Here is a 12,225-nt window from a genome sequence, read left to right as displayed (position 1 = left end):
GCCACTTGCAGCCGTGTGTACCTGCCTCCTCACCTGCTCCCCCACGTCCATGATTTTGGATCAAATCCGCATGTGTGAGTTTCTTTCTGTAGGTCTTTTCTTAATCCTGTGGTAGCCCCTTTTAGCAGAACATGGCTGGGGATTTAGTGGGGACCCATGTCCTGGGGCTGGCTGAGCGATGCCAGTTGCAGGTTGAGTTCCCCCCGCTTGTCCTGCTCAGGAGAATGGGGTTGGGGGAGACGAGCTGTCTCTGAGAACCACGCCTGGCCCCTTCCCCTGCTGCATCTGCACGGAGATGTGGGCTTCCCGGGGCTGTCCTCGGCCCTCCTGGGCTGCAGGAGCTGCTCCCTGGCCGCTGCCCTTGCCCTCTGCGTTAGAGGCCACAACCTTGGTTCTCGTCCTGTCGGGTCCTTGGTTTCTGACCTTGGGGTTTACTCTCTTCTGAAGCATGCAGGGAGCATTGCCCCCCACAGCCCCTCGCTGCCTCGGCTCTACCAAGTGCACCAGGTGTTCCCGCCGGCCCGTGCAGCCCTGTGCCCCCTTGGGCTCAGCTCTGGCTGGTCCAAGCCTGTCCTGGCAGCTCACGTAAGGGCGTGTTGCTGTTCCCGTTGCTCCCCTGGCCGGAAGGGACCATTCTCCGGTCAGTGCTTTGGGTTCATGGTGTAGTCAGAATTTGGGTTGTTGACACCCCTGGGTTCTGAGCAGCTCCTCTCCCGTGCATGCTGGGAACACCCTCCGCCCTTCCCCTCCCTCTGCTCTGTGTCCCTGGCACTCCCGTCTGGGGGGGCCGGAGGGGCAGGCATGCCTGTGGGCAGAGGAGAGCCTCCGTCCAGGTCTGTCCCTGAGGGGCTTCTGGGCAGCCGGACGGCACCCAAGGCCCAGACATCCTCCACCACTCCGCGTTGCGCAGCCTCCTGGAGGTGACCGGTTCTGGGACGGCCTTGCGGAGAGCAGACCTTGGAAGGGTGGGTGCTTTAAAGGCCTGGAGGGCAGCAAGCAGCCGTTTTAAGGCTATGGAGGAAACACTCCCGTTGTCACAGCTTTCATAATCATGTTTCAAGCCACACCCTGTGTCCCTTTAAAGCCAGGTTTTTCCCGGTGGGAGGAGTGAGTGCAGAGTAGAACCCGACCCGCTATCGGGGAGCAGGGCTGCCTGGCAGGTGTCCTGGGGTTCCCTGTGCCCGGCCTGGCCCGTGTGCTCAGACCTTCCCACTGCAGCAGTGTTCAAGACCCAGCAATGGCCTGAGCTGTGGCCTGAGCTGTGACGGACGACGTGCTCGCTTGCCCCGCTTCAGGGAGGAAACGGCCCCACTGCAGCAAGACCCCACACTGAAGTCCACCCCGCCGGCCGGGAGCTGCAAGCCCTGCACACCCGCACCACCGCAAGAGAAATGGTTTTCTGAATTTCAATTCACGCTCACGGACCCCTGGGTGAGGGCCCTTGCCTGGAGGACCCTTGATGCAAGGAGAGAGGTGGGGTCTGGAGGCCTGGCCACTCACCGGGAGTGGGGGAGGGGCCAGCCGCCCTCCTGGGACTTGGGGGACAGAGGGAGGCAGGTAGCCTTCCCTTGGGGACAGAAGGGGAAAGGGCAGCCACCTGACCTGGGCTGGGGTGAGGGGGCCAGCGGCCGAGCTCACCCTGACTCCCCTGCGTGGCTGAGTCCCGCAGCCCTAGTGCCTGTCCCCTCACACTCGGCCCCCACGGCGGGCAGAGGGCCAGGCGGTGCGAGCCTGCACCCCTCACCCTCGTAGAGCCTCTAACAGCGATGGGGTCTGGGGCCGATAAATCGGCATGCGTGCGATGATTCGCGTGTTTGATTTCCCCGCTGGGCTGCCAGGCTCGGCACACATGCACGAGGGAGGAGCTGAGCGCGCCTGGGGGTGTGCATCTGCTTTGTAGATAAGAAAACGGAGGTCCGGGGAGTGCGAGTTGGCCTGGTCAGGGCCAAGCGGCAGCTGAGCTGGGATCTGGACGGGAGCCGGTGGCTGACATGCCCTGTTGTGCAGGGAGGTGGCGGGGACAGAGGGCGCCTTGGACGCACCTGTCTTGTGGGCAGTGCTGACACCCCAGGCAAGTGGGGATGGGCCTACCCTGTTGTAGGAAGTTTGAGCTAGCTGCAATATTTACAAATTGGGGTACGTTTCAAAATGGCTAATTTCCTCCTGAAAATTGCCCTGAAACAAGACAAAGAACCAGAGAAACAAAACTGATCTTTGATGAAACCAGCGAACACCTGTTCCTGTAAAGGACAAACCCAAGAGAGGATTCCAGGGAGAAGCCGGCCGGGCCCTGGGAAGCTGAGTCAGGAGCTGGCGGGGCCCTCTCGGGGGCCGAGGCAGGAGGGGGAGGGGGGTCGGCTCACGGCCCTCGCCGCGTTGCCCCCATCAGCCCCTCGGCAGCCGCGGCCTCTGCCGGCAGGTACATCAGAGGGGCTCACTAAAGCCGCCGGCGCCGCTGCGGAGAGGAGCGCTGCGCGGCCCCTCAGCGCTGTGCCAGGCTCCAGCCGCTCAAAAGGCAGTTCACGCAGCCGGGGAACAGCTCAGGTGACCCAAGGCCATCCATCTGAAAAGAGCCGGCGTCTGTAAGAAAGGAGAAGACTGGGAAGGAACTCCTGGAAATTCAGCACAGGAGATCTAGAAAAGGCTCCTAAAAAATAAAGGGAAGATAATGAGAAGGGAATTTCCCCTAACATAGAATTTAAAAACAGGGAGATTGAAAATAGGGGAGAAAAGGCAAGCGTATCAGAGGAGTGATCCAGGAGGCTAAATACTGGATAATAGACATGCCGGGAAAAGGAGAGCAAAAACTGGAGAAGCAACGTTCAAAACAGAAACGATTTCCAGAAGTAAATACCGAGTCAGACGGACGCCCCGGCCTCTGCGCACCCAGGTCCCTGCCTCCCCTCGCAGCTCGGCGACGCCAGTGGAGCCCACGCGGCCCGACGCGACGCCTCTGCCCCAAGGGTTTTCAGACCGCGCCGCTCCCGAGGAGACCCGCGCCCCGGGCCGCAGGGGCGGGGACCCCCGGACTCGGCCCTCCCCGCCTCTCCTCTGCTCGGCCCCTGCGTGACGCCCCCACCCCTGCGCGCCACGGGCTGCCCGTGGGTCCGGCGCGAGCGAGGTGGCGCTCAGCCCCTCGCGGCGTGGTCCACCTGGGCCGCCGGCGCCCTCGTCTGCGTTTTCTCTCCAGGCTCGTGCGCTCCAGGACGCTGGAGGGGTCTGAGCTTTTTGCTCGGAGGGGCTGCGGGCCGACCGCAGTCACTGCCCGTCCCTCGAGCGCCCCCCTCCGCCTCACCTGCACCTTCTCACCCACCTGGGTGCGGGATGGGCCGCCAGGCCTGCTTCCTGCTCCCAAATTTGCCCAACTCCCGTGGCACTTGTCAGCTGTCTGGCCTGCGGCAGGTGAGGGCCCACCTGAGCCTTCGCACCTGAGGGGTCCCGCATCCGGGGCTGCAAACTGCATCCCTGACCCACTACCCGCAGGTGGCCACGCCAGGGACAGAGCCCCTCCCAGAAGGGGGTGGGGCCCAAGAGACGCCCCCACCCAGGAGGCCCAGGTGTGGTGGGCGGGTCCGTGATCGGGGAGGGTGGGCGAAGCGGGAGGGAGCCGGGGCTCGGCTGCCGGGGCTCCGCTGCCGGGACAGCGCTGTTCAGCAACGCCCCGCAGGGTTGTCCCTGAGCACGGGGCTCTCCAGTGGGGCAGCCTGGCAGGTGGCTGGCAGATGAACTTGGCACACCCTGCCCGGCAGGGGCCAGGTAGGGCCCAGGAGGGGCCTTCTCAAGTGCTCTCCCTGTTTCTCTAAACAATTGCCCTCAAAAATGGGCAACTTAGAGCCTCCGCTTTAAGATCCGGAAGCTGAGGCGCAATCCATGCGCACCTGCGGTCTGAGGAAGGAAAAGAAAACCAACCGAAAATGAGGCTGAAGGAGGTGAAACCGCCCAGCCAGGCCCAGGCCAGCCCTGGAGGGCTGAGCAGTCCCGGCGCTACGGCCGCCCCATGCCGCTTTGAGTCCTGAGGTCTGTGCACCTGCCCGCCCCGCTGCCCAGGTCCCACCACCTGGCCCAACCCCCAGCCCCACTGCCCACCTACGGCCCAGCCCCACCCCAGCCCCTCGCCCTGTGGCCTCGACTAGTGGGAAAACTGTGCAGCTGAGCTCCAGGGGGGCTGGAGCTGCCTGGTCTTGATGTAATGCCCAGCGTCTCCCTGGCTTACCCACGAGGGGGGCTTGGATTTTAACCTCAGGCTGAGGGGCACCTGTCCCCCAGTCCAGGGACTTTCAGGATTTTGCCTCCTCGAAAAGGGTCACGCTGGCGGCTGTTTAGTCCCACTGGCTGCTGGAGGCCTGGGGAGGGTGGAGGCTTTGGGGACAGCAGAGCTGGGGTGGGGCTGTGCACACGGAGGGCAGATGGAGGGAAACTTCTGTGCCTCGGGCTGGGCAGTCCATCCAGCCTTGCTCCTGGCAGGACCGACACGACGAAGCGTGTCCCTGTGGGACCGGGCAGGTGGGGTGACTCGTGCCTGATAGAAAGGGTAGAAGGGGTTCCCTAAGATGTGGAGGTAGTGCCCTCTACAAGTTCTGAGGGTGCAGGTGCGGTCTGCAGGGGCCAGTGTCCCCACCCCATATTTCAGGATTTCAGGGCCTGAGGCGGTCCCAGCCAGGGCAGACCCCCCTCATGGAAGGAGTTCTGCCTGTACGGCCCCATTCGGTCTACACAGACCACAGAAATGTTGCATACTTTTTGCAAGACAGTCAGGAATTAGACATTTTAAAAAGTGGAAAGAAATTAAAGTTCACCTATAAGCTCAGAGTTACCCAACCAAGCATTTTCCTGGCATAAAGTACACGACACAACTGAGCTCTCACTTCACTTCATGTAACCGCATAGCTGCACATTTTTAATAGTTACGTAAGAGCCGAGTCAGCCAACGTTCCTGGGCTCCTGCTCCGTGGCAGGCCGTCCTGCGTTCAGGATGGAGCCGGCCTGGGCCGTGCGCTTCTCCCTGAGCACAGGAGAGGGAGGGGGCCGCGGCAGAGTCCGCGAAGAGCCTCTCGGACGCGGAAAGAGCAAGCAAGGGCCCCGCGGCCGCGCAGCTGCTCCGTCACGGGGCTTCCGCCAGGCCGGGAGGTTCCGCGCCGGCTGAGACGGGATTTGATCCGAGCCTGAAGCGGGGCGGGGGGAGCGAGCCTCCCCTGTGCGGGGTCCAGCACAGACGGCAGGGGGCAGGCGTGGGCGCCGGAGACCCACGGAGGCCGCGCCCGGGATGCGCTGCCGAGAGCGCCACGGCCCCGGGACCACCAAGGCTCTGCACGTGGGTGGGGGGCCCAGGGCAGGTCCCCGGAGGACCCCGGGAGGAGCGGGCCGGGCCGTGTCGAAGCCCCCAGACGCGGGCGAGGCTCGCGGGGGCCCGGGCGGGGTGCGCGTGAGCTCAAGTCAGGACGCGCGGGCCCAGGCGGGAGCCAAGAGGGGCGGGCGAGAGCGGGCCACGCGCGGAGCTGCCCGCGCCCGGGGAGGCCCTGCGCGTCCCGGCCACCGCTCGTCGCGCGCGCGGCTCGAGCCCGCGGTGGGAAGAGCGCGCCGTTCGTACTTTATAGACTCGCAAAGCGCTTTCGCCCTTCTCCTCAATTCTCCTAGCGGCCCCTGGAGTAGGCGGGGCGGGGCACGCGGTCCCCACGAAGCGGGGGCCGACCGGGCAGGGCCAGCGGAGGCCGGGGAGGCTGCGCCCGCGCCTCGGGCGAGGCAGGAGGGAAGGCGGCGCGGGACGGGCCGGGGCCGACGGCTCGGGGGTGGGGATCCGACTCCGGCCTAAGCGCGCAGCGCGGAGAGACGGCGCGCACCGGCCCAGCGCGCTCCCGGGGGCTCCAGGGGCGCAGTGCCCGAGCCGATCCGGGGGCCGGGGCTCAGGGCACGAGCCACCAGGGCGCGGACCCGGGCGCGGGGCGGGCCGGGCCGCGGGGCGGGGCTGCGCGCGGGCGCCTCCTGCCGCCTCCCGGGGCTGCGCGGGCGGGGCCGGCTCGAGGCCGAGGGGCCGTCCCTCCGCGCCCCGCGCCGCGGCCACCTGGTCCCGGAGATGCGAGCGCCCCGCGTCCCGGCGGGTTCCCCTGCGCGCCGGCACCGCGCGGGCTCCCCTCGCGGGTGCGCTTGACCTCCGCGTGCGCGCCGGCGCGGGTAAGTGCCTTGGGGCAGGGCGCCGAGGAGCCGGGGCTGCTTCGTGGTGGGCTCGCCCGGGATGCAGACCCCTGGGGAGAGGCCCGAGGGCGCGCGGGGTCCGAGGACCTGGGCGCCGGTGTCGCTCCCCGGGCCCCTCCTGCAGTGTCCCCGGCCTCCCACCCCGCCCTCGCGTCCCCCGGCACCGCTGGACCCGGCGAGAACTCTGGGGTTCGAGGGTGGTTTCTCACTTAGTGAAAACGGGGATTTTCAAGAGAAGTCGTTCCTCAGTTTCCCCATCCAGGAGCATTCCAGCTCCCTGCCTCCCCTTCCCCATGCGCTGAACTGAAATCCTTGGGCCCAAGACCCTCCACCCGCGCCCTGGGGAGCCCGCTTCTCGCCCTTTGCTCTCCCCTCGGCTTCTTTCAGAAGAGCTTTCGGCAGACGCTGCGGGGCCCTCAGCAGGCCCCTGCGCCCTCCCGGGGCTGCGCCGTGGGCCACAGACCTAGGGACGAAGCTGGGGTGGGGCAGGGGCGCAGCCAGGCTCCCCTATGGCCCCCGGGGCACACGGGCCAGGTTCTGACACTTGGAAATGGCCTGCATCCCGGGAGTTCTCTCTCTTTCAGCTAGTGGCGCAGGAAAAGAATTCTTTCCCGAAGATCTTATTTTTGTGGTGGAAAATCCCAGGTTGTGGGCATTTTGAGCTGAGGACATGGACTTCAGGGTGTTCCTGGGAGTCCGAGTCTCCCAGACCCTTGCAGCACTGATCTATTGGGGAGGGGATGCCCCCTGAGGCAGAGGACAGCCAGTGGACCCCGCCCCACGGGGCATTGGGGTGGGAGCCCAGGGCCCCTCCTGGCCCAGCTCTGCTCCCCAGGTGGCTCAAGGAGCTGGGGCTGGGTGACCTCTGCCCCGCTGGCCGGCTCCGCCATCCTGTCCAGCTGTGGCTGCCCCAAGTGGGGCCACACAGGAGGGTGGCCTCTCTGCTCAGGATGTCCACGGCCTCTGGTGACCGGCCACAGGCCCTGGGAGGGGCTTGCAGAGGGGGGAGGGCAGGGCCCCTGAGTGTGCCCTCAAGGCCCTGGGTACTGGACAGTGGCGTGGCCGACTTCTCCTGCCCGGCCAGGGCCCTGACCGCCGCCCTGGGCCCTCCCTGGGGGCCTGGTCCTCCGCCGCCGACTGGCACGCCCCCAGGCGCTCTGCGCCTCCCTTTCCACGCCCTGAGCCCCGGCCGCGCCGGCCTCCTCCCTCCGTCCTCGCAGCACCCCTGCGGCCTTACCCTTGTCACCCCATTTTAGATGAGGAAACCCGTGGGAAACTCTCCCAGTGGGGCCTGCGCCTCTCCCTTGTCCTGTCCTCCGCGCCGCTGTTCCCAGGTCCCCGAGGACGTGCCCCACTCGTTAACTGCTGTGTTTAGGGGCTCCTGCTGTGGGGGAGGGCTTTTCAGCTTAATTTTTTTCTAAAATAAATAGGCATTATTTTTACTGTAAGAAAAAAGGTTTTTATAAGACTTCACATTTCTCTGAGAAATGCACAATCAGCTCCCAGCTTGGGGGAGGGGAGGCCGGGTCAGACCGCACAACCCCCCACCCCTGACAGGCCAGGCTCGGGCCAGCTCGCACCGATGGGGCCCCCGCAGCCCCGGTACCCGCCCCCCAGCTGCAGGGGCCGCCTGTGACCAGCACCGAGGCTGGTGGGCCTGGGACCCCCGAGTCTTCCTCAGGGGGCATTTCTGGGGGAAATTTGATCAAAAGGCGGCTTCATCTTTTTGAGGGGCGTGCCCAAGAATTTATTAATGTAGAGAACCTGTTGCAATTATAGCCACATCCCGTCTTCGGGGTTCATTGGGCAATGGACACTGCGGCCCAGACTGGAAACCTACCGGTGGTTGTTAGGAATGGAGTGGCCGTGGGAGGGGGCATTGCAACGGGAGGCCCCAAGTGGGGTCCTGCTCAGCTCCTTTGACTTCTTCCTCCTCCCCTCCCTCCACTCAATTGGGAAAGTATCTGGAAAGTATTTATCTGCTCTTGATGCCTTTTGTTTTCAAGATTAATTTATTTGTTTACCCCCCCCCCCCCCCGCTCTCTGTGTCCATTCGCTGTGTGTTCTTCCGTGTCTGCTTGTCTTCTCTGTACGCGGCACCGGGAACCAACCCTGGGACCTTCCGGAGTGGGAGAGGTGCTCAATCTCTTGCACCACCTCAGCTCCCTGGTCTGCTGCGTCTCTTATTGTCTCTCCTCTGTGTCTCTTTTTGTTGTTTGATCTTGCTGTGCCAGCTCTCCACGCGGGCCAGCTTGCTTTTACCAGGAGGCCCTGGGAATCAAACCCCAGACCTCCTGTGGTGGATGGGAGCCCAATCACTTGAGCCACCTTTGTTTCCCGTGCTCTTGATGCTTTTTGCAATAACCTGCATTTTTCAGGCCATTCCCCAGACACCCAGGGAACATGGGTTCTGTAAACGGGATGGGCAATGGCAGAGGGCAGAGGCCAGAGGCCAGAGGGCAGGCCCAGCACCCTGCTGACCTGGGCTGGAGGCGGAGCTGGACAGAGGGTGGTCCTGGGGAAGATGTGGGAAATGCCTGGCAGGTGTGGCGTGCTGGAGGGGCCTGGGCTGCTGGGGGGACAGGGCGGCCAGTTCCGGAGACAGCAGCAGGCTGGGGCAAGGGGGTCCAAATTCAGAGTCCACGATGCCCAAGGGGCACTGTCTGAGATGGGGGGGTGGGTGTGGGGTGCAGGGCAGGCCTGGGGGTCTGTCCGCAAGCAGGTGGTGTGGAGGCCACACTGCCGGGCGACCTTGGCTCCCCCAGAGTGGAAGGGGGTTGGGACTTAGGGATGGGAGGGGGGCAGCACTACCCTCCCTGGCGGTGTCGCCTGCCCCCTCCTCCCTCTTCCTGCTCTGGCCTCGCGGGGCTGGGTCCCCTGGGCCATCGCCTTCCCATCCTCTGGCGCTCAGGGGCATGGGGCGGGTTGCTGGGTGCCCGGGCCCCTCCCTGTAGGTGGTGGGTGCGCCCCTGTTCTCCCCGTCGGGTTGGGCAGAGCCTGGCGCAGCCCTGGGTCTCCTGCTATGCAGGTCGCCTGGCCTTGCCAGCTGGGCACCAGCCGCTGGCGCCCGACCCGGCTTCCCAGGAACGTGCTCCGGCAGACCCCCCCCTCCTGGGCCCGCCCCCTGCACCTGTGCCCGCTCCACCCTGCGCCGCAGGCTCCTCTCTTTCCATCAGCTCTGCGAGCCTCTCGACCCCACCGGCGCCCACAGCCTGTACCTGTTCACTGCTCCCCCGTGCATACTCCCTGGACGTCTTTCCATTCTCAAGGCACCAATTTCTCTGCTGCCCTCTCTTAACACTCCAGAAATTTTATTTATATAGAAAATTTGTCTTCTGTGTGTTTAAATGAGGTAAAATTCACATAACATAAACCCACACTGTGAAGTGTACGGTGCAGTGATAGTACATTCACAGCGTTGGCAACAGCGCCTCTGTCTAGTTCCAAAACTTCATCACCCAAGGGAAACCCCAAGCGTATTCAGCAATTTTCTCCATCCGCCTTTCCCCTCAGTCCCTGGCAACTACGGGGCTGCTTTGTATCTTTATTCTGGACACTTCATGTAAGTGGAATCCTTCCTTATGTGGCCTTTTGTGTCTTTTCTTTCGTTTAGCATAGTGCCAAGGCTCATCTGTGTTGCACGTGTATCGGCACTTTATTCCTTTCCAAGGCTGAGTAATATTCCATGGCATGGATAGACCACAGTTTTTTAAATCTGTTCATCTCTTGATGGACATTTGGACTATTTCTACTTTAGGCTGTTACGAATAATGCTGCTGTGAACATTTATGAAATTTCCAAACATTACCAAACAACTTTTTACCAATTCTGCACAGATTAAACCTCAGCTTCCTATTCTCTAACCACATTCTATTCTCTGGTGACTTATATTCTAGCTATTAACTCCATGGGTTTGCTCATTATATTTAATTCATAATAGCAAAATCATACAATATCTGTCCTTTGGTGCCTGGCTTGCTTCACTCAATGTCCTCCAGGTTCATCCATGTTGTCATATGCTTCATGACTTCATTTCTTCTTACAGCTGAATAACATTCCATTGTGTTTATTCCACACTTTGTTTATCCATTTGCCAGTTGATGGACACCTGGGTTGTTTCTGTCTTTTGGCAATTGTGAATAAAGTTGCTATGAACCTTGGCATGCAGATGTCTGTTCTTGTCACTGCTCTCAATTCTTCCGGGTATATCCCCAGTAGTGGTATTGCCAGGCCACATGGTAGATCTCTATCTGACTTCCTTAGGAACAACCAAACACACTTCCACAGTGGCTGTACCATTCTTCATTCCCACCAATAGCAAATAAGCATTTCTATCTCTCCACATCCTCTCCAACACTTGTAGTTTTTTAAAATAGTGGCCATTCTAGTAGGCGTGAAATGATATCTCATTGTAGTCTGCCATTATTTTATTTTATTTTTTTAAGAGATACCAGGGATTGAGCCCTGGACCTTATAAATGGGAGGCAGGTGCTCAACCACTTAGCTAATCTGCTCCCTAAATTTTTATACAGTTTTTTAACTTTTCTTTTTTTTAAAGGTGGTACCAAGGATTGAACCTGGGACCTCATACATGGGAAGCAGGCGCTCAAAACAGTGAACTACACCTACTCCCTTTTGCCATTATTTCTTACAATTTTCCTGTTTTCCCTTTCCCTTCTTATTATTTTACACATATTAGGTCTCTTGAAATACCTAAGTATTTCAGTTTTATTTCAGTGCTATTGTAAATGGTATTGGTTTTTAAATTTCCAGTGTTCATTACTAGTCTATACAAATACAATTGGCTTTTGTATATGGTCATTTCACCTTGTGTCCTTGCTGAACTCACTCATTAGTTATGTATTTGTTTTTGTAAATTCTTTGGATTTTCTACGTGCACAATCATGCTTTCTGAGAACAAAGAGACTTTTACTTCTTCCTTTTCTAGCTTTATGACTTTATTTCTTTTTCTTGTCTTATTGCCCTGGCTAGTTTACAAGTGTGATATGTAATGTAATATATAAGAGGACCTCCTTGCTTTGATCATGATCTTAAGGGGAAAGCATTTGGTCTTTCACTATTAGATGTAATATTAGGTCTAGGCTTTCTGTAGATGCCCTTTTTCAATTAAGTAAGTTCCCTTATACTCCTAATTTGATGAGGTTTTATTTTTTATCACAAATGGATGTTGGGTTCTTGTCAAATGCTTTTTTTTTTTTTTGGCATGTATTTAGATGATCATATGTATTTTCTTCTTTAGTTTGTTAATATAATGAACTACAATGATTGATTAAAATTTTTTTAAGTTTAATGGAGTCCTGGGTACAAAATCTTTAGGAATCATTGCTCTGGCTTATTTCAACTTACCTTTCATATTTCAATTTTGATGTTACTTTTTGGGGAAGCTTTTCCTGACCATCCTTGTTGGGTTGGGGTGTGCTGCCTACATGGTCCTTTATTAACACCCTCATGAAGAATGTTGGTCTGTAGTTTTCTTTTCTTGTAATGTGTTTGTTTTTATATAGGGTAATGCTTTGCCTCATAAATGGGTTAGCAATTTTTAAATTTTACAAGTTTTATGCTAGAGATTTAAGAAAATTGGTATTATTTCTTCCTGAAATTAGTAGACTTTATCAATGAAATTATCTGGGCCTAGGGTTTTCTTTGTTGAAAGGCGTTCAACTACAAATTTCATTTGAAAAATAGATATAGGACTATTCAGGCTATCTGTTTTTTCTTGAGTGAATTTTAGCACTTTGTTTCTTTCAAGGAATTGGCCCATTTCATCTAAGTTGTTGACTTTATTGGAATAGTATTTTCTTATTTAACTTTTGATATTTATGGGGTCTGTAGTGATGTCCCCTCTTTCATTCCTGATATTAGTTATTTGTGTCTTCTCTATTTCTCTATCAATTTGGCTAGAGTCTTCTCAATTTTATTGATCTTTTTCAAAAACCAACTTTTGATTCCATTGATTTTTCTCTATATTTATATTTTCAATTTCACTGATGTCTATTCTTTATCATTTCCTTCCTT

Source organism: Dasypus novemcinctus, chromosome 2, assembly GCF_030445035.2.
Source record: "Dasypus novemcinctus isolate mDasNov1 chromosome 2, mDasNov1.1.hap2, whole genome shotgun sequence".
Lineage (NCBI taxonomy): Eukaryota > Metazoa > Chordata > Mammalia > Cingulata > Dasypodidae > Dasypus > Dasypus novemcinctus.
This window is presented reverse-complemented; position numbering follows the sequence as displayed.